This window comes from Mobula hypostoma, chromosome 2, assembly GCF_963921235.1.
Source record: "Mobula hypostoma chromosome 2, sMobHyp1.1, whole genome shotgun sequence".
Lineage (NCBI taxonomy): Eukaryota > Metazoa > Chordata > Chondrichthyes > Myliobatiformes > Myliobatidae > Mobula > Mobula hypostoma.
The window spans coordinates 228379389-228402739 of record NC_086098.1 but is presented as its reverse complement, the minus strand read 5'-3'; the positions used below and the strand labels follow the sequence as shown (position 1 = coordinate 228402739).

The 23351-nt window shown below is 44.3% G+C and overlaps 1 protein-coding gene across 4 annotated transcripts in view; it reads right to left on the bottom strand.

Moving 5' to 3' along the window:
• The window catches only part of LOC134342912 (engulfment and cell motility protein 2), a 218360-nt gene that overhangs the window by 163970 nt on the left and 31039 nt on the right, over positions 1-23351 (bottom strand). The window contains exon 2 of one of the 4 annotated variants that reach the window (XM_063041597.1): positions 8371-8425. The exons of the other annotated variants lie outside the window; for them this stretch is intronic. The gene's annotated coding sequence lies outside the window, so the exon portion shown is untranslated. The remainder of the gene's footprint in view (positions 1-8370; positions 8426-23351) is intronic. 4 annotated transcript variants of the gene reach the window in all.

Sequence of the window (23351 nt, the reverse complement as noted above, 5' to 3'; positions counted from 1 at the left end):
AGCTGGCGGACGGGCGGGAGAGTGTGGGGGAAGAGAGACGTGATAGATGTATATAACATTTAAGGACGTAGATATGGAGAAAAGTTTCCTATCATGTCTCTAATGGAGACATCTGAAACTACAGGACACACTTTGCATAAGGGGTTTACAGGGGATCTGAAGAACGTTTTATTTTCACCCTTAGAGAGGCTATAACCTGAATGTGCTGTCGGGAATGTGGTGGAGGCAGGCAATCTCCCAGCATTTAAGATGCCAACACATAGAAGGCCACAGACACAGAGCTGGTAAAAGAGATCAGTATAGATGAGTGTCTAATTGTCTACATGGATAAAATGGGCTGAAGGACCCACTTTTGTGTTGTTTGACATTCTGACAAGACTGCAGAATTGGCAGCCACTTTCACGCAGAAATGCAGAGCGGATCATCTCAGCTTTCTCCCAAGGTCCCTGCACAGAAGCCAGACTTTCAGACAATTCATGCCATGCAATATAAAGAAACACCTAAGAGTTCTGATCACAGTCAAGACAATGAAACCAGTAAACACCCCTGCTGCAGTTACGTACCAAAACTACCCAAGCAGTTTTCAAATGGTCCCAACACAGACATCCACATGACAACATGTGAAGTTGCCTAGCTACATCCTACCCACAGAAAGTAGGACAAATCCTATCCAGCTAATTTTCATTCTGTCCACTCTCAATCATCAGCCATGATAGAAAATGTCTTCTGTAATGTTATTAACCACTACTGACCTGCTCAACGATACTGAACCAGGTCCATTCACCATCAGTTCAAAATGGGCAAGGGAACCACCTGGTCATCGCTGTCACGCACTAGAATTTGCTTTGCTATATTCATATCGGGTCAGAGTAACTGAGCATGGAAACAAGCCTTTTGGCCCAACTGTTCCAACCTGACCACAGCATCCTCCTGGTTAGTCCTAGATGCCCATGTTTGGCCCATAGCCCCCAAACACTCCCCCTTCATGTACGCAACAAAATTCCTCTTAAATGTTGTAATTGTACCCACCTCAATCATTTCCTCTGGCAGGTCATTTCAGGTACTCGTTACCCCTTGGGTAAAATAGTTACCTCTCAAGGACTCTTAAACATCTCCTGTCTAATCTTATATACCCTCTAGGGCAAGATTCCCAACCTGAAGTCCACTGACCCCTCAGTTAAAGGTAGGAGTCCACGGCATTAAAAAAAGAACTAGGCTGGCAATCCCTGCTCTAGGGTACCTATACCCTGTAGTTTTGGGCTCCCCGTGCCTGGAGAAAAGACTGGATGGTCCACCTTATCCACACCCCTCATAAAATTACTAATTTTTCTGCAGTCACTTCTCATTCATCTCTGCTCCAAGAAATAAAGATCCAGTGGGGCTGATCTCTCCCTACAACTCATGCCTTGTAATTCAGGCAGCATCCTCATAAATCTCTCCTGCACCCTCTCCAGCCTTTCCTACAAAGATGACCAAAACTGTACACAATACTCTGTGCTGCCTTACCAGCGACTTGCATAAATGCAGCCTACACTCAATGGCCACTTGATTAGGTTTGGGAGGCAGCCAATAAAACGGCCACGGTGTATTTCTCTGTGTTTGTGGTCTTCTGCTGCTGTGCGGTTTGATATGCTGTGCATTCAGAGATGTTCTTCTACACAATACGGTTGTAACGTGTGGTTATCTGAGTCACTGTCATCTTCCTGTCAGCTTGAACCAGTGTGGCCATTCTCCTCTGACCTCTCTCAAAAACAAGGCATTTTTGCCCACAGAACTGCCGCTCACTGGATTATTTTTGTTTTTCACACCATCCTCTGTAAACTCGACAGACTGTTGTGCCTTAAAATCCCAGGAGATCAGCAGTTTGAGTTACTCCGACCACCCTGTCTGGCACCAAAAATCATTCCAAAGGTCAAAGTCACTTGGATCACATTTCTTCCCCATTCTGATGTTTGGTCTGAACAAAAACTGAACCTTTTGACCATGTCTGCATGTTTTTATGCATTGAGGTGCTGCCACATGATAGGCTGATTAGGTATTTATATTAATGAGCAGGTGTACAAATATACCTAGTAAAGTGACACTGAATGTAATGTCCTTCCTGCTAAACTTATTGCTCTGACTAATAAAGGCTAGCATGCTGAACACCTTTACCATCTTGCCTGCCACTTTCAGTTATACTCCCAGGCCCCTCTGTTCCACAACAGCCGTCAGTGCTCTGCCATTTACTGGACAAGTTCTACCTTGATTTGACTGTCCATAATGCATCACCTTACAGTTAAGTAAATTGTCATTCATTTGCCATTGCTCAGTCCATCTCCCTGCACTGATGCACATTTGGTGAGACAGAGACAACCTGACCCCGAGACTAGTCCTATTCAGCCATGGCTAGAACCTCAGAATCTCTCTCATCTCGGTATGGCTTCAAAACTGCATTCATTGAATAGAAGGCTGACAAACGCTAAGTGCCAGAGGTGGGAAAAATGTGGCTTCACTCAACTTTTCCTTTGTGATTATTTAGCTAACAGTGGCTAAGGGGAAGGACATTCAGAAGAATTACTTCCATTATCCAACAGATGCCCTGCACTGCAGATGTGCTTTGATCCAGTATTTTTGTCATCGGCTTTCAGTGCACTGCTGATCTTCCTCTTTCAGATGATTAACAGCATAAATCTCAGCTTCCTGTCAGAAAAGCAATGCAACCAGACCAAGAGCTCGCAGTGACATGCACCTGCCTCTCTCAAACTCACAGACTGTGGGGATGGCATTTCACTGAGCAAATCTTTATAGCCATGTCCAGCCCGGACCGGGCCAGGGTCAGAAACGCAGGCAGTTTGCAGAGTTGTTGCCACTGATTCTTTCAATTAACGTCGAGGAAATTACCTGGGTGAAAGTAATGCAGGTAACACCACAGGAGCACGGTGCCGATAGGAAATCTTCAAAAGGATCGTGTGATCCCCAGCCTGGGGAAAGGAAAGTACTTGTTGCTGAAGATGGGCATATTACAGGTTAGGGTAGCAAAAATCTACTCAAGCTCAGAGAGTGAACAGCAGAAATGAGGAGAGCATTAAAACCACAGCTGACCTTAAAAAGACATAAACTGCCCATAATCTACCATCCAGATCTCTGCAGAGAATAAAAATGACCAGACAGGAGCACACGCAAGCACAGTTTTGTGTCTAGTCACATCAATTCCCATGACAAAGCATGGGGATATGAAAATAATAACAATGCCTTAATAGAACAGTCGGTACACACAGTGGAACTTGACACTCAACAAGCAATGTTGCAAACCAGCTGATGTGGGCCATGAGGCATCCTGACATCAAGTTCAAGAGCAGTGAAATCGGACAGATGTGCAAGCTGCCTGTGCAAGAGCCCACATCTCTCTCAGTACCAAGATGGCGCCCACCATAGCAGTTCACGCCTCCAGCTTCCCAGCTCCAGCCTAAAGAAGAGAGCTGACTGAGTGGTGCTTGCGTTAGCAGTGAAGGGATCAATTCAAGGCAACATCCCACTCACGTGAGGGATTCCATTCCAAGGAACGAATGCACAGTGTATATCCCAGCCACGCCAAGTTCAACTTCTGAACCATAACCTCTCTCCAGAACCAACTGATTTGTCCTCAGAATCCACCATTTAAACCGGGAGAAATCCTGATGCACAGCAGAGGAAAAGGGGAGGTGCAATATCCGACCAAGAACAACAATCAAGCAGGTAACAGCAGATAATCTGGGGACTACAAGAAAAACAAAGCACAATAGTCAGCTATCAGGTCTAAACACAAGAGCTGAATGACTCTACCAAGGGATATGTTACGCCTTTTTTCTGTAATTCATCAATTTTCCTGCATAAAAAATAAAACTAAGTCCAGTATGTTTCGCATGCTCAGAGCAAAATGTTTCATCTTGCTACAGATTATTCCTCCTCAGAAGTTCAAAGTTCAAGGTAAAATGTATTATCAGAGTACATACATGTCACCATTTACAACCTTGAGATTCTTTTTCTGCGGGCATACTTAACAAATCTACAGAACAGCAACTGGAAACAGGATCAATGAGCAAAAAGCTGTACGTGCAAATATAAATAAATAGTAATAAATAACATCGAATTGTAAAGATTACATCATAAGCTGCAGCAAATGTCACCATGTGTAAATCATAAATTCATACAGGATCAAATATGGTTTCAGTCTTGGTTGATCCTGCACAGGCCAGCTACGAAACCTCATTCTGCACGTCAAAGACACAGCTCAGTGCTACTCCTAACCACGAGATCGATGACCTGGACCTGCCAGATCATTCAAAATCTCCCGGAAAAGTAGAGCACCTTTGTGGAACTGTAACAGTCCGGTGGGGGTGGGAACCAGACTCAGGATAGGACGGATGGTTCAGAAAGTAAAGACAGCATGCAGTCAGACTGTCAGAAAGGGCAGGCAGATGATAGGACAAAATGGCAGCCAGCAGGGTGAGTATCAGTGCATTAGGGATGCAGAATCAAAAAGGGTAGTAAATACAGTACTCAAAGTGTTACATCTCAATGTATGAAGTATTAAAAATAAGGTGAATGATCTTGCACTCTTAAGGATTGTCAGGTTATGATGTCGTGGCCATCACTGAATCATGGCTGAAGGATGGTTGTAGTTGGGCGCTTAACATCCAAGGTTTTTTTTTTAAGATTATGAGGACATCCTGTCCTCATTTATTTTCATTTAGGAATGCATGCATTAAAAAATGGTACAATGTTCCTCCAGTATGATATCACAGAAACACAGGACAGACCAAGACCAAAACTGACAAAAACCATGTAATTATAACATATAGTTACAACAGTGCAAAGCAATACCGTAATTTGATAAGAGCAGACCATGGGCACGGTAAAAAAAAGTCTCAAAGTCCCGATAGCCCCATCATCTCATGCAGATGGTAGAAGGAAGAAACGCTCCCTGCCGTAAGCTTCCAGCGCCGCAAACTTGCCGATGCAGCATCCTGGAAGCACCCGACCACAGTCCAACTCTGAGTCTGTTCGAAAACTTCGAGCCTCCGACCAGCCCTCCGACACCGAGCACCATCTCTGCCGAGCGCTTCGACCCCGGCCGCCAAGCAACAGGCAAAGCCATGGATTCAGGGCCTTCCCCTCCAGAAATTTCCGATCACACAGTAGCAGCAGCAGCAGCGAAGCAGGCATTTCAGAAGTTTCACCAGATGTTCCTCCGTGCTCTCACGTCTGCCTCCATCAAATTAGAATTGTGCACGGTATCCTACTTGACAGATTACAGATATTTATCACCGGAGAGGTCACGCACGCTGCGTCGCGACACCATCTTCTCCTCCTCCCGAAGTTCAAGTTACACTTTGTATCGGAGGGATAGGAAGGCAGCAGAGGGGCGTGACATGGCTCTGCTGGTAAAGAATGGCATCAAATCATTGGAAAGATGTGACACAGGATTGGAAGATGTTGAATCTTTGTGGGTTGAGTTAAGAAACTGCAAGGGTAAAAGGACCCCGATGGCAGTTATATACAGGCCTCCGAACAGTAGCAGGGATTTGGACTACAGAATACACAAGAAATAGAAAAGGCATGTCAAAAGGGCAATGTTACGGTACTCATGGGAGATTTCAACATGCAGGCAGTTTGGGAAAATGAGGTTGGTAATGGATTTCAAGAGAGTGAATTTGTTGAATGCCTACGAGATGGCTTTTTAGAGCAGTTTATCGTCGAGCTGACTAAGGGATCAGCTATACTGGATTGGGTGTTATGTAATGAACCTGAGGCGATTAGGGAGAAAATGAAGTCTGACATGGCAGTGTTTCAGTGGCGTTAAGGAAATTACAGTGGTATGAGAGAGGAGTTAGTCAAAGTAAATTGGAAGGAGATGCTAGCAGGGATAACAGCAGAGCAGCAATGGTGAGAGTTTCTGGGAAAAATAAGGAAGGTGCAGGATTCTGAAAACAAAGAAATACTCAAATGGCAAACTAGTATAACCATGGTTGACAAGGGAAGTCAAAGCTAATGTAAAAACAAAAGAGAGGGAATACAACAAAGTAAAAAAAATAGCGGGACGACAGAGGATTGAGAAACTTTTAAAAACCTACAGAGAGCAACTAAAAGAATCACTAGCGGGGAAAAGATGAAATATGAAAGCAAGCTAGCAAGCAATATCAAGGTGGATAGAAAATCCCTTTAAGTACGTAAAAAATATTACAAAAACGAGAGTGGAAATAGGACCGCTAGAAAATGAGGCAGCAGAAATAATAACGGAGGACAAGGAGATGGCAGATGAACTAAATGGGTATTTTGCATTAGTCTTCACTGCGGAAGGCACTAGCAGTGTGCCAGATGTTGATGGGAGTGAGGGAACAGAAGGGAGTGCAGTTACTATTACAAGGGAGAAGGCGCTCAAAAAGCTGAAAGACATAAAAGGTACATATGTCACCCAGGCCAGATGAACTGCACCCTAGGGTTCTGAAGGAGGTAGCGGTAGAGATTGTGCAGGCATTAGTAATGATATTTCAAAAATCATTGGACTCTGGGAGGACTGGAAAATTGTAAATGTCACTCCACTCTTTAAGAAAGGAGGGAAGCAGCAGGAAGGAAATTAGCCTGACCTCAGTGGTTGGGAAGATGTTGAAGAGTCAATTGTTAAGGATGGGGTTATGGAATACTGTACTTGGTGACACAGGACAAGATAGGACAAAGTCAGTATGGGTTCCTTAAGGGACAATCTTGCCTGCTGAACTTGTTGGACTTCTTTGAGGAGATTACAAGTAGGATAGATAAAGGGGATGCAGTGGATGTTGTATATTTGGCCTTTCAGAAGGCCTTTGACAAGGTGCCACACGAGGCTGCTTACCAAGTTAAGAGCCCATGGTATTACAGGAAAGTTACTGGCATGGTTAGAGCATTGGCTGATTGATAGGGGGCAGCAAGTGGGAATAAAAGGATCCTTTTCTGCCAGTTAGCTGCGAATGACTAGGGGTGTCCCGCAGGGGTCGGTGTTGGGACCACTTCTTTTTACGCTGTATACAAATGATTTGGCTGATGGAATTGGTGGCTTTGTTGCCAAGTTTACAGATGATACAAAGACTAGTGGAGGGGTAGACAGTATTGGGGAAAACAGGAAGGCTAGGAAGGCTGCAGAAGGACTTGCACAGATTAGGAGAATGGGTAAGAAAGTGGCAAATGGAATATGATGTTGGAAAATGCATGGTCATGCTCTTTGGTAGAAGAAGTAAGTGTGTAGACTACTTTCTGAATGGAGAGAAAATCCAAAAATCTGCAACTCAAAGGGACTTGGAAGTCCTTGTGCAGAACACTGTAAAGGTTAACTTGCAGGTAGAGTCCATGGTGAGGAAGGCAAATGCAATGTTAGCATTAATTTCATAAAGTCTAGAATAAAAGAGCAGGGATCTGACACTAAGGCTTTATAAGGCACTGGTGAGGCCTCACCTTGAGTATTGTGAACAGTTTTGGCTCCTTATCTAAGAAAGGATGTGCTGGCATTGGAGAGGGTTCAGAGGAGATTCACAAGGATGATTCCGGGAATGAAAAAGTTATCGTATGAAGAACATTTGATGGCTCTGGGCCTGTACTCGCTGGAATTCAGGAGGATGAGGGGGATCTCACTGAAATCTTTCGAATGTTGAAATGCCTCGACAGAGTAGATGTGGAAAGGATGCTTGCCATGGTGGGGGAGTCTAGGACAAGAGGGCACAGCCTCAGGTAGAGGGGCATCCATTTAAAACAGAGATGCAGAGAAATTTATTTAGCCAGAGGGTGGTGAATTTGTGGAATTTGTTACCACGGGCAGCTGGGGAGGCCATGTCATTGGGTATATTTAAGGCAGAGATTGATAGGTTCTTGACAGGCCAAGGCATCAAAGGGAGAAATCTAGGGAGTGGGGCTGAGGCAGTGAAATGTTTGAATGGCGGAGCAGACTCGATGGGTCAAATGGCCTAATTCTGCTCTTGTGTTATGGTCTTGTGTCCATGGCTACAGCAGGATACAGATCAAATGGAAAGCTGGAAAGAGTGCTGGCAGAGTTGAACCCTGGGATGTGCAAAATGATGCATTTTGGGAAGTCACGTATAACATATTCAGTAAACAGTAGGGTAAAGGAACGCTGATGAACAGAGGGAACTTTGGGATCAAGTCCCTAGTTCTCCAGAATTGGTACATAGGCCCACGGGGTAGTGAGGAAAGCTTACGGCATGTATTCCTTCATGGATCAAGACAGAGAATACAAGTTGGGACATCGTGTTGCAACTTTACAAAATAATGGCTAGACTGTATGAGAAGTATTGCCTGCATTTCTGGTCACCACGCTACAGGGAAGATACGGTGTGCAAAGAAGATTCAATATGACGTTACCTGAATTGGAGGACTTCAGATGCGGGGAGAGGTTGGACGGCTGGGCTTGTTTTCGCTGCAGGAAAGGGTGCACTGATTAGAGGTATATATAAATACAAGAGTCTTGAATACCCACAAGAATCTTTTTCCTCTTTCTTTTTCAATCTTTTTATTAGTTTCATAAAATATAAACGTGACATAATAGTAGTACAAAGTTATTGGGAATACATTGTTATAATTAACATGAGTAATTATAAAGCCAATTAATACTTAATTGACAAAACTCAATGGTATTGGTATCAAAGCCAAAAGAGCACAGGTTTAAAGAGGAGAGAATAGAATTAAACAAAATAATAGTTGATAGCAGGAATGCATTGCTGTGCTGTACAATTTGATGGCTTCATCTTTGCCCATGATCTCTGCATTACCAGACCGAAGAACCTTGAGGTCAGAGAGCTCAGAGTGAGACACCGGATTACAATCTAAACAAAAGCCACAAGCTCAGTCTTAGCAAAACATTAATGTTTCAAACCAGGACCGACGCCATACTCAAATATCATCCAAGGATGCTAGTTAGTCAAACAGTAGTAATAACATCTGATTAGTGGATTAGTCCATCTGCTCAGTTACAAAAAATACAGACAAGATATCAAAGTTGAATCAATACCACTCTATATTGGTTAAGAACATGGGTAGCACAGTTAGAATGTTTACAAATGACACCACAATTGATGGTACAGTGGACAGTGAGGAAGGCCATCTAAGATTACAACAGGTCTAGTGAGCTGAGGAATGGCAAATGGAGTTTAATTCAGATAAATGTGAGGTGTTGCATTTTGGCGAGACAAACTGGGACAGGAGCTGCACAGTAAATGGTAGGGTCCTGTAGCATAGGAGGCTGAGAGATGACTTTTACAGAGATTTACAAAATCATGAGGGGCAAAGGTGAATAGCCACAGTGATTTCCCCAGGGTAAGGGAGCCTAAAACTAGAGGGCATAAATTTAAAATGAGAGGGGAAAGATTTAAAAGGGTCCCGAGAAGGACTTTTACCACTCAGGTGGTGTAACATATGGAGTAAGCTGCCATAGGAAGTAGTACGTTCAGATACAATTATAACATTTAAAAGGCATTCAAACTGATACATGGATAGGAAAGTTTATAGGGATATGGGCATGTATCAAGCAAATGGGACTAGCTCAATTAGACAATTTTGATCAGCACGAACACCCTCACCATTATGTATTGTGTCATATGATGTAGGTGATCATGGTCTCATGACCAGGATTGTTCGTGGCAAATTTTTTCTGAAGTGATTTGCCATTGCTTTCTTCTGGGCAGTGTCTTTACAAGACAGGTGACCCCAGCCGTCATCAATACTCTTCAGAGTGGTTGTCAGTGGTTGCATAACCAGGACTTGTGATATCCACCAGCTGTTCATACAACAGTCCACCACCTGGCTCCCATGGTTTCATGTGACACTGAGCAGGTGCTACACCTTGCCCAAAGGTGACCTGAGGGCTAGCGGAGGGAAGGAAGTGCCTTTACACCTCCTCCAGTGGAGACGCATCTCTACCCCGCCACCCATCGGTATGGACAAGTTGGGTTAAAAGGCCTGTTTTCCGTGCTGATAACTCTATCACCACTCTGATAAACCTTGCAGATTCCAGGTGGGAAGGTGACTTGCTTCACCACACTTTGTTTTCCCTGTGACTGGGCACACCTGAAGAGGCTTATAAGCATGATTCATGTTTTTTCTTCTTCTGTGCACTTGGAGTTCGTCTTTTTTTTAAATTGGGTTCTTTCAGGTTTCTTGCTTTGTGGCTGCCTGTAAGCGGACAAATCTCAAGGTTGTATGATTCATATTTTGATAATAAATGTACCTTGAATCTTGTCAAAGAAAGAATGTTGGCACTATCTTAAATGATACATGCAACAATCTGTAAGCAAAGAGGCTGCTTGGACACCAATTCTGTTTTGTTTGTACAGATTCCATTTGGCAGAAGCATCTCTGGCAATGGGAGGGAAATATCTGGTGACGACAACAGGTATGCATAAGGGTCAAGTGATTAGCATCCATTACTTGGGCATTACCCAGCACATTGTCATCTCCCATTGAGAAGCAACCCTTTCATATCATTGCCTAAAAATCACCAGAATCAACCAGAACAACAAGCTATATGCAATTAGACTGTTGAGGGGAACTGTCTGTGGTGGCCAGTGCTATCATGTTTGCTTGTTGTGTGCTGGGGCAGCAGGCTGAGGGTAGCAGACACCAACAGAATCAACAAACTCATTCGTAAGACCAGTGATGTTGTGGGGATGGAACTGGACTCTCTGACGGTGGTGTCTGAAAAGAGGACGCTGTCCAAGTTGCATGCCATCTTGGACAATGTCTCCCATCCACTACATAAAGTACTGGGTAGGCACAGGAGTACATTCAGCCAGAGACTCATTCCTCCGAGATGCAACACAGAGCGTCATAGGAAGTCATTCCTGTCTGTGGCCATCAAACTTTACAACTCCTCCCTTGGAGGGTCAGACACCCTGAGCCAATAGGCTGGTCCTGGACTTATTTCCTGGCATAATTTACATATTATTATTTAATTATTTATGTTTTATATTGCTATATTTATACTCTATTCTTGGTTGGTGCAACTGTAACGAAACCCAATTTCCCTCGGGATCAATAAAGTATGACTATGACTATGGCAAAGAATTACCTCAGTAAAAAGTCAAAACTATGCTTCACTTACAGACATGTTGTTGATGCAACTTCCTAATGAAAATCCATGGCTTCCACACACCAGCTTCTTTCTGTAGCCAGAGAAACAAAAGTATCTACTCTTGGGATGCCTGCAGCCACCAACAAGATTTGGCAAAACCTACACCAGAGTCTGTAGATGAGCCAGGGAAGCAAATGTTGTTTTTGTATTAGAAGGCTGATATTTTTAATCTCATTATTTACTGTTCTGCTGCACAGGATATATGCAACAAACTAACACATTATAGTGTGTGGCAGCTTTAATTCCCACCCAAACCACATCCTTAGCAGAAACTGTATGGGGAAGTAGTTAACAAAATGCAGCTACTCATCTTCAAGACCATGTCCTTTCTCACCTTTTCTTTGGCAAGGGAGGACAGGACTGACTGCCAAGTCAGCACATGGCGAAGGCAGCTAAGTTAGCCAGGCCCTAAATGGGGCAGTGTAGGAGACGCAGCCATTTCGGCAGACGTGTGGTGAAGGGAGATGAATCCAGGGCAGAGTAGCCATATCTCATGGCAAATCTTGCTCTAGGCCTTTGAGGGATATATAAAGAGATTAACATCAAGTCAAACAGAACATTAACAATGATTTAAAGCTTAACTTGCTGGAGATGAAAGGAGAGTGGTGCAGGTTAACAAAAACACAGAGAAATAAGCCATTCAGTCCTTTGGTTTTAGAATGACACAACTCCATTTTGCAACATTATCCCAATGTAGAGGCAGAATTCCAGACTTTGGGACATAGATGCCCACAAAAACACATAAGATATGAACAGGAATAGGCTATATAGTGCCTTGAGCTTGCTTTACAGAGCCTATTTTCAATGTTAGTTAATCTAATACCCTTGATTCCCTTCTTTATTAAAATATGATAATACATCTTATACCTTGAAATGAGATAGGAAACCATTTGGCCCATCAAATCCATGCCAGCTCTCAGAATATTCCCATTTTCCCCCGACAATGCATCCCTTCCCATTCACTCATTAACTCCTCCCTCGTTCATAGCTAATTTACGTCAAATAATATCCTATAAATAAGTACATACTTGCAGTGCAGAAGAAACCAGAACACCATGGTCACAAAGATGTTCAAACTCCACACAATTAGGACTGAACGTGGGTCACTGGAACTGTGTGGCAGTAGTTCAACTTCAGCAGCACTGTGCCACCCAAAATCCATCTATAATCACCTTTGAATATATAGCACCTTGAAAAAATATTCAGCCCCCACAACTATGCTCACATTTTAATGTCTCATTTTCTAGACTTAAAATATAGTGAAGTGGGATTTTTGAGCTAATCTACAAAACTTTGTGCAGCGTGTCAAATTGAAAAATTCCAAACCTGTTAAGACCTTGCTACTAACTAAAAACCAAAATTATGAGGCTGCAAGTATTTATACTCTAACTGAGGAAAGTTACTATGCTAACTTTCAGGGAGTGCAATATACTCTATTACCTTACCAACTCACCCAATTCGTTGATGCAGGTAATTAGAGGATCACCTGTTTTCAATAAATTCATAAGAATAAATACCTCTTCTGTCTATAAGGCCCAACAGTATGGTAGATTTCCAACAGACCAAACCAAAATGAAGACGAATGAGCATTCAAGGCAAGTCAGGGAAATAACTGAGAAGCACAAATCTAGGCAAGGGTACAAGACCATCTCGAAGGCATGGTACGTACCTTGGAGCTCAGTCCAGTCGATCGTGAAAAAAAAGGAAAATATATGAAACCGCAGCCATACTAGTTAGGTCAGGCTGCCCCTATAAACTTAGTCACTGAAGAAGAATGGCACATTGAAGAGAGGTTACTGTGATGCCAACAGTCACTCTGAGTGGGCTGCAGAAGTCCATTGCTGCAACTGGAGATGACGTTCATTGCTTCACGGTTTCTAAGGCCTTGCATATAAAGGGTATTTATGGAAGAGTGGCAAGGAAGTAGCCCTGGCTTTAAACAAAAAAAAGCATATCCTTGACTCTGAAGGCTTTGCAGAGCATTACTTAGAAGATACTCTAAAGATGTGGAAGATGGTCTTGTGGTTGGATGAGACAAAAGTGGAACTTTTTGGCCTCAACACTAGCGTTACATATGACGTAAACTTAATACTGCACATCAGCTAGGTTACACCATCCCGACAGCAACAGGGACTGGAAATCTGTTCAGAATTGACAGGAAGATGAATGCTGCTAAATACAGAGAGATCCTACATAAAAAACTTGCTAGCCTTTGCCAGAAAGCTTAAACCGTGGAGGAAGTTCATTTTTCAGCAGGACAATGACCTAAAGCACACTGCCAGAGCAATCATGGAGTGGCTTCAAATGAAGAAAATTGATGTCCTTGAGTGGCCCAGTCAGAGACCTGACCTTAACCTGATCAAACATCTCTGGAAGACCTCAAGATTGCTGTCCACCACAGCTGTCCAAGTAAACTGGCACAGCTTGAGCAATCTTGCAAGGAGGAATGGGCAAATCTTGTTCCACCACGTTGTGAAGAGCTAACAGAATTGAATCAAAATGACTACTGGCTGTCAGGGCTGTGAAAATTGGTTCAACTAAGTACCGAGCACAGGGGGATGAATACTTTTGAACTGCTGCCATTTCAGTTTTTAAATTTTTAGTTCTTCATGCTTTACAATTTACCCTGTTTTCTCTTTGGGCTCCACTGTGAAAAAAAAATTGTGATTCACAAATTAAAATTCTCAGTTAAGTTGATCAAAATCCCTGGTTGTCATACTCTTTTATGTGAACAAAGGGTGGGGGGGGGATGAATATTTTTACAGGGCACTGTATTCAAGCACTCTGGGACAAGGAGTACCAAAGACTTACAAATCCTTTGAAATAAGAAATCCTTCCAGATCTCAGTATTAAATGGGCACCTAATTGTTCTGAGACAATTGCCCTAGACACTCCCATGAGGGGGAATACCTTCCAAGCATTTATCTTGACCAGCCTTCCATGTTTCAGTAGGATCATCTATCAGCTTTTTCCACATGGGCAGCTTTTATTTACAGATGCTGTATGCTCGGCCTACATACACAAATAAACAAGAATACAAAAATTGTACCAGCTGCTGATGATTTTAGTGGGGATGCAGGTAGCGAAGGCATGTTCTCACTGTCATTTTTGATCAACACACATTTTGTTCACAGAGAGAAAAAAAATCAATGAGCAGAAAAGATGAGACAGCCACACACAGCATATGAAATGCTTACTTCACTACCAGAGTATACGTAGGAACTGTTTTATACTATGCAAGCTTGCAACCTTATGTATGTTATGAGAGGGAAAACATTTACCATCACTCGTTCTACACATGTACAATGGAGAGAGACAGAGAGACAGAGAGACAGAGAGACAGACTCTGTGCATATGTGTGTATTTCACACCAAAAACAAACACAAACAGATAGAGACGATAAGCAAGCCCAGTAGGAATACTGTTCTCTTTGAGATAGAGTGCCATTACCTTGGCAACCTCACAAATTCATTATATTCACCATGAAAGAACAAATCCTTGGCATACCAGCAGCCACTGAGAGGTGACTGATTACAGGAATATATTTAATCTACGGCCGTACAAACAGATAGCTTTATACATCAGTGCAAGTCAAATTAAAAGCTATACTGCAAGATTTTCTGGAGGATGTACGGTATTCATAGCCCTTGTAATTCTTTCTGGGCCCACCTCCACCACTCTGGTTGAGTTAGAACACTGACAAAAGTCAGTTCACACTGTGCACACACTGCTGGGCACCTGATAGGATTTAAGCATCACACCAAGCCACAAGCAAGACCTGTGCAGGAAACCAACTTACTTCACCTGTTATTTCCCTTCTAAGGTCCAAAGTAAGCGGTCTTGCCAGTAATACCGATGCTGTAGCGGTGTGCTACACACAGCGCTAAAATAACCACATGTAGTCAGTGAGTTGGAGTTGCAATAAAAGAGATTTATTCAAACTTCGCGGCCTGCTTTAAAGCCTTCCCGTTCCCGTCCTCCCTGGGAGGGACTGCTGTGGGGAATGCATAATCGCAGACCCTTTCCATGCGTGGGATTTTCCCCCTGCTGAAGATGGCCTGGCGCCCTTTTTGGGGCCAGCCTCTCTGCCGGCGCGCGCCGGTTCGTGTGTGCTAGAAAGTGGATCGCCACATAACCTCCCCCCAGAACCGGTGATACATCCCCCAATGTCCACAGTCTGGATCGGCCTCTGTTTGGGAGGTCTGCCCCTGCACCACGGTGCCTGAGCCCGGACCGGCTGCACCAAGTCCACATGGGCCAGTTTGAGTTGGTCCACCTTGAAAACCTCCTTTCTCCCCCCAATGTCCAGCACGAACGTGGACGCGTTGTTCCTGATCACCTTAACAGCCTCTCGTAGCGCCGCTGTAGCGGTGCCAGTACTGATGGGAAATCCGCCAGGACCCTGGTGAATTCGTCGTCGGACAGCGTGATGGAGTCCAGGTATGGGGCTGGCAACTTTGCTTCACCCAGGGAGAATGTTTGAAAAGTCTTGGCGTGGACTAATCGCTTCCCTTGCACGTCAACCAGCAGGCTGTGGGCTCGTAGAAAATCCGCCCCCAGGAGTGGTTGGGCCATGGCGGCCAGTGTGAAGTCCCACGTGAACCGGCTGGAGCTGAACTGTAGCCGCACCGTGCGGGTGCCGTAGGTCCGTATTGTGCTGTCATTTGCGGCCCTCAGGGTGGGTCCCGGTTCTCTGTTGCGGGTGTCGTAACTCATTGGAGGTAAGACGCTGATCTCCGCTCCGGTGTCGACCAAAAAGCGGCGTCCCGACTGCTTGTCCCAGAGGTACAGGAGGCTGTCCTGATGGCCAGCCGCCGTAGCCATCAGCGGCGGCTGGCCCTGGCGTTTCCCGGGAATTCGCAGGGTGGTCTACAGTGGTGGGCCTCTGTGCCCCACCACTGGCGGTAGAAGCACTATTGTTTGTTGGGCTCCTCACTCCCATCGCCGGCTTTTGTAGACTCTGCTGCCAAGCCTGGTCTGGTCTGCCGTTGGGCACGCGGCTTGGTGATCTGTGCGACGGATGCCCCTCTCTCTTTCCTGGCATCTCACAGCGCCTCTGCCCGGGCCGCCACCTCCCGGGGGTCACCGAAATCTGCGTCGGACAGCAGCAGGCATATGTCCTCCGGCAGTTGCTCTAGGAACGCCTGCTCAAACATGAGGCAGGGTTTGTGTCCTTCAGCCAGGGCCAGCATTTCGTTCATTAATGTCGACGGCAGCCTGTCTCCCAAACCATCCAGGTGCAGTAAGCGGTGGGCTCATTCACGCCGTGAGAGTCCGAAAGTCCTTATGAGCAGGGCTTTGAATGCTGTGTATTTGCCGTCCTCCGGGGGCAACTGTATAAACTCCTAAACTTGTGCAGCTGTCTCCTGGTCGAGGGAGCTCACCACGTAGTAGTAGCGAGTGGACTCCGAGGTTATCTGCCGAATGTGGAATTGAGCTTCTGCTTGTTCGAACCATAAGTGAGGTCTCAGTGTCCAGAAGCTTGGCAGTTTTAATGAAACTGCGTGACCAGATGTGGCGTCGGTCATCTCTGGTCCAAGTATCGTTTGGGCCGTCGGGGTCACCAATTGTAGCGGTGTGCTACACACAGCACTAAAATAACCACACGTAGTCGGTGAGTTAGAGTTGTGATAAAAGAGATTTATTCAAACTTCGCGGTCTGCTTTAAAGCCTTCCCGTTCCTGCCCTCCCTGGGCGGGACTGCTGTGGGGAATGCATAATCTCAGACCCTTTCCGCGCGCGGGATTTCCCCCCTGCTGGTGAAGATGGCCTGGTGTCCTTTTTGGGGCCGGCCTCTCTGCTGGCGTGCGCCGGTTCGTGTGTGCTAGAAATTGGGTCGCCACAATGCTTCCATTCACCAAGCACAAAAACCCTTGAGATCATTCGTCTGCTGCTGCAGAAAAGCAAAATATTAACCAAGAACACAAACTTCACCCTGGATCTTGCTACAGTTTCCACCTCTTGCTGACAATCGTGTTGACCCTTAGTTTCTTTATGGCAGACAAAACAAAATACTGCCTTCTGTCACGTCCAGAAGAATACAACTCAGTCCCTCAGATTTTAGCAATTGGGAAATTTAATCACAAGACTTGGCTGTTGAATAAAAAAGGTACAAAAAACAGTCACTTGCAGATAAGTAGATTGTGGGTTACTGTGGGAGCAGTAGGCAGAAAGGAAAAAGGAAGTGAGTAGTCCTAGTAATAAAACAGTGGAGGTTAGTAATGCAAAATGGAATGATCTCGGATTAAATGATTACCGACTCGTCAAGTCAGTGGCGCAAAAGGTCTATTGCTCCCCCAGTAGTAGCTACAGAGAAGAACAAAGTATTAATGAATAATATGGGCTTGTAAGAAAGGCAAGTCAAATGAGTAAATTAGGCTGATGGATGAATTCATATTGTGCTAAGAAACTGGTGAAAACAGTAAGTTGTGAGACTAAGCTAAGTACAGGCTGATGTAGACTTAGTCACACAATTGAGACAAAAGGGAACTGATGATGTCATAGTGCAGGTTTCCTTGGGGAGAGTAAATCACATTTTTTGAGTCATAAGCTTCAGTCTGAAAATCATGTCTTAAATAAAGGTAATTACAAAGTATAGGAAGACAGATGAGAAAAAGAGGTTGAGGAAGTAGATTAAAAAAGGTGAAATGGAGAAGTTAATGTTTAAAAAATCCATAAATGTACATATAGAGAAACAGACACAAAATGCTGGAGGAACTCAGCAGGTCGGCAGCAGCAATGGAGAGGAATAAAGAGTCGCCATTTCAGGCCGAGACCCTTCATCAGGACTGGAAAGAAAGGGGGAAGGTGGTGGTGGGGTGGGGAGGAGGGAGTGCGAGGGAAGGGGAATGAGTACAAGCTGGCAGGTGATGAATGAAGCCAGATGTGGGGTAGATGGGTGGGATGACGTAAGAAACTTGGAGGTGATAGGTGGAAAATGTAAAGATAGAGAGTGGACAATGGAAGAAACGGAAGGAGGAGGAGGTGCAGAGAGAGGTGACGGGCAGGTGAGGGGAAGGGGGAAGAGGGGAATAGAAATGGGAATGAAAAAAGAGTGAGGGGGGGGGAAAGGAGTGAAATTAATGTAAGCTAGAACTCCATCAGGTTGGAGGTTACCCATACGGAATACAAGGTGCTGCTCCTCCAACATTAGAGTGGCATCATCGCCACAGAGGCAGCCATGGACTGACATGTCGGATTGGGATTGGAATTAACCTGGTTGGCTACTGAGAAACCCTGCTTGTGTGGTTGGAATGAAGGTGCTCGACAAAGCGGCTTCCAATTAACATCGGGCTCAGTGCACGGAGGCTGAGCCGGTAGCAACAGATACAATAGATGAACCCAACAGACTCACAGAAGTGCTACCTCACCTGGAATGACTGCTTGGGGCCCTGAATGGTGCTGAGGGAGCAGATGAATGGGCAGACATTTTCATCCCTCCTCACTGAACTCCTACCTGCAAGCAGAACCAGTGTCACATCGTCCCTTCCAGTCTTAATGAAGGGACTCAGCCTGAAAAGTCAACTATTTATTCCTTTCCATAGATACTGCCTGACCTGCTGTGTTCCTCCATTGTGTGTGTATTACTCTTTCCAACTGCAGAATCTCGTGTTTATAAATCTATACAAGATATATTCTCCTGAGACAAAGAATCAGCATGGCTAACTTACAATAATAAGTTGAAGCTGAACAACTCAACCAGGATTACTGATTAGGCAGAACTTTGGAAAATATTTTGAAACCAAAACGGTGACTAAAAGATAATGCAAGAAAATGGATTATGCCAGTCAACCAACAAGAAACATGAACAGTGGAACTTCTACAGTTATATAGATAAAGTGAATGGCCAAAATAAACATCAATCGGTGGAGAATGAAACAGCGATGAATAAAGGGAAATAAGGAAATGGCGAAGACTTTTAACAAATACACACAGAAGCATTTTTATCAGGTACACCTGTACATTAATGCAAAGATACAATCAGCCAATCACCTGGCAGCAACTCAATGCACAAAAGCATGCAGACATGGTCAAGAGGTTCAGTTGTTGCTCAGGCCAAACATCAGGTTGGAGAAGAAATGTGATCCAAGAGACTTTGACTGTGGAATGATTGTCAGTGCCAGATGGGGCAGTTTGATCATCTTAGAAACTACTCATCTCCTGGGATGTTCACATACAACAGTCTCTAGAATTTACAGAAAATGGTGCATAAAGCAAAAAAAAAATCCAGTAAGCAGCAGTACTGTGGGTGAAAACGCCTTATTGATAAGAGAGGTCAGAGGAAAATGACCAGACTGGTTCAAGCTGACAAGAAGGCGACAGTAACTCAAATAACCACACATTACGAAAGTTGTGTGCAGAAAAGCATCTCTGAACACCCAACACAGTGAACGGTGAAGTGGATAGGCTACACCAGAAGACCATGAACATGCACTCAGTTGATACCCGAGGTACCTAATAAAGCAGACTGAGTTTTCATGGTAAAAGCACCTGCACAAGAACAGTAGGTTATGGAGCAAACAAGAGCGAGCAACTTAAAACAAATCATAATCTCCAGAGAAAGGTACTAAGCCAATCAAGTGGACTATATGCTGAAATTCCCAGGTTGCATCAGAGTCTCAAGTGGCAAAGCATTTGTTAAAATACTCCAAAATTCTCTGGTTTCCACAAATGACCCAGCAGACTAGGAAGTCACAATCTAACTTTCTGATACAAGAAAATACAAAAAAAAACAAAGCTGGAAACTATAGGCCTTTCATTTGTCATTAAGTACTCAAATCCATTATTAGGGAACCTTAAACACAGCATTTAGAAAATCATCATATAAATATGTTGACTAATTCAATGAAGGTAAAATAGCATCCGACAAAAATTATACAGCTTCTTGAGAATAAAACAGCCCATCATTGAACAAGGTGCCACAAAAAAGTCAAGCACTACACAAAATAAGAACTCACGGATAGAGGGGACTGGCTAACTAACAAATAATGATAAATTGACCTTTTTCAGGTTGGCAAGCATTTCAAATTTACATTTCAAAGTTGCCCAGGCAGCATCTCTAGGAAGAGGTACAGTCGACGTTTCGGGCCCGAAACGTCGACTGTACCTCTTCCTAGAGATGCTGCCTGGCCTGCTGCGTTCACCAGCAACTTTGATGTGTGTTGCTTGAATTTCCAGCATCTGCAGTATTCCTCGTGTTCAAATTTAGATTAATGAGTTCGTAAAGTGGAAAGTGTTACTCCGAATTTTGCCTGTCATACAAATGTTGGTGGGAAAGCCAACTGTGAAGTAAATAAGGCTGCAAATAGACTGGTTAAGTGGGGGGCGGGGGGGGGAAGAGTTCAAGTATCTGATATCTATGTATCCTCAAAACCGAAACAAAGTCAGTACATTGATATTGCATGTAATTAGGAAAGCAAATATAATGTTTAACTTTATGGCAAGACCTTGGGGCAACTTTTACTACAAGTGGGTAGTATTTTCAAGACCGTCACTCGACCACTGCGTATTGTCCTGTAGTCTTTATTTGCTAAGAGATACACTTCTATTGGATGCAGGTCAGAGGAGGGACACTAGATTGATTCCTGAGATGAAGTCATTTGTAACTCACAGGAAAACAAGATGCATCTATACCCACGGAGGTTTGAAAGAATAAAGGGTGATCTTATTGAAATATACAATATTTTGATCAAGCAGAAGTTGAGAAAGTGTTTCTCTTCATGGGAGTTCGAGACTCAGGGAAGCAGATTCAGAAAATAGAAAAGGAGGTGGAGTGACGAGAGACTGCAGATGCCAGGAAAATCTCGGAATAACCTATTATGCAAATTAGAAAATGGTGCTGAGAAATTGGTAGGATGATTCGAATCAATATTTTTTATGACCACTGTGGAACTGAGTGTTGGACTTCCTAACCAGCAGGTCTCAGATAGTGAGGATGCACAACTGCTCCTCCCTCCCCATCGATCCTAACACGCGTCCTCCCTGCAGGGCTGAGTGCTGAGCCCATCGCTGTACACTCGTTCACACAAGACTGCACAGTCAAACTCAAGAGTAACCACATTGTCAAGTTCACCGAAGACACGACAGTGGTGGGGTTCATCACCAACAATGATGAGACGGTCTACAGAGAAATAGTAGATGAGCTTGAGGCCTGGTGACAGGCAAACAACCACTTCCTCTATGTCTACAAGATAAAGGAGATCGTTGTTGACTTCAGGAGAACTTGCTCCACTCACACCCCTCTGTACATCGGCAGCACATCAGTGGAAGCTGCGAGCGCTTTCAAACGCCTTCGAATGTTCATCTTGTATAACCTCAATTGGCCCCAGAACATATCTACATAAATCAGGAAAGCTCACCAATGCCTCCACTTTATGAGGAGGTTGAAGAAAGCTGGACTATGCACATCTATTCTCGATGCGCAGTGGAGAGCATCCTAACATGCCGCATCACTGCATGGTAAAGAAACTGCACTGCAGTGGGTAGGAAGACTCGAGGGGGAGAAGATGGCGGTGCGACGACAGCGCAGGCGGCCACTCCGGTGATGAATATCTGTTATTTGTCAAGTAGGGGATCATGCACAATCCTGATTTGATGGAGACAGACGTGAGAGCACAGCGGAACATCTGGAAAACTTCTGAAATGTCTGCTTTGCTACCGCTGCTACTGTGTGGTAACCAGAATCTCTGGAGCTGAAGGCCTCGAAATCCTCGGCTTTGCGTGTTTCAGCGGCCGGGGAGAGGTCGAAGGCGCTCGGCAGAGAATGGCGCTCGGGAGGCTGTATTGGAGAGGCTGCTCGGAAGCTCGGAGTTTTCAGACGGATGGACTCAGGGTCGACTGGGGTCGGCTGCTTCCAAGGTATTGGGAAGTTGACGGTGCCTGGAGGTTTATGACAGGGAGTTTCTCCCTTTTGCCGCTGCTATCGGGGACTCGGGACTTTGAGACTTTTTTTTTACTGTGCCTATGGTCTGTTCTTTATCAAATTACAGTATTGCTTTGCACTGCTGTAACTATATGTTATAATTATGTGATTTTGTCAGTGTTAGTCTTTGGTCTGTCTTGTTTTCTGTGATATCCCTCCGGAGAAACATTGTATCATTTCTTAATGCATGTATGTATTTCTAAATGACAATAAAAGAGGACTGAGTGTTCTCATAATCTAAAGAACATTGATCAAAACTTCCCAGAGCATCACTGGCACCAGCCTACCCACCATCAAGGACATGTATACAGAAGGATGCTGGAAAAGGGCTAGTAACATAACATCGCTGGGGGAGAACACTGCATCGAAGTCTGGTAGCAGAACACGAACCCACGGTCAGCTCCATTACTCTGCGCTGATTAAAACATTGAGCAAGATTAAAATTGTTGAGGATGAGAGTGAAAAACGAACAGGTGTTCAACACCATATGCCCGTGTTTGACCAGTCTCCCACTCTTCTTGCTTCTACCATCGGGTGGGGGGTGCAGGAGCCTTGGGTCCCAGGCGCCAGGTTCACAAGCAGTTGTTGCCCCGCAGCCATTGGGCTCCTGGTCCGGTTTCACTTACCTGTGCACTGTGGACTCACTTTCATGTAGTGTGTTTTTTTTCCCTATTTGTGCAGTTTGTCCTCTTTTTGCCAATTGGATATGTGATGGCCTACTTCGATTATAAATTTGACTTTGAATGAGAAATTGCTTTTGCCAAATCAGATTCCTTTTAGAGTATGATTAAAATGGGTTAGGTTTTGAATACTTGAGAGAATTACTGCCATTCAGCCCTGAAGTAGGCTCTCAATCTAAAACACAACCATCTCTTTGCCTCCACAGATGCTGCTTGACCCACCAAATTTATCCAACAACTTTTTTTAAAACTAAGTTCAGAGTTTTAAAAAAGTTATCCAGTTAAGACAGAAGACAAGGTAGAACTGCTTCTCTTGAGGCCTGTGAATCTTTGGAATTCTCTCTACCATATTGAATATTCAAAGCCAAGGTAGAGTGACTGTTGAACAACAGGAAGGGCTGAGAACGCGGGATTCAGGTCAGGGTTAGACCATCATGACGTTAAAAAATGGTAATGCAGACTCGAGGGCTTTGTGGCTTACTCCAGGATATGAGACTGTGTACTAAATAAAGAACAGGTTTGTTCTAAAGTCAAGGCTATTAAACAGATAAAGGGCAAAACTGCTCAGTGCAGGAGTCCATTTTCAAAGAGGAAATTGCAATAAATCAGAATCAAA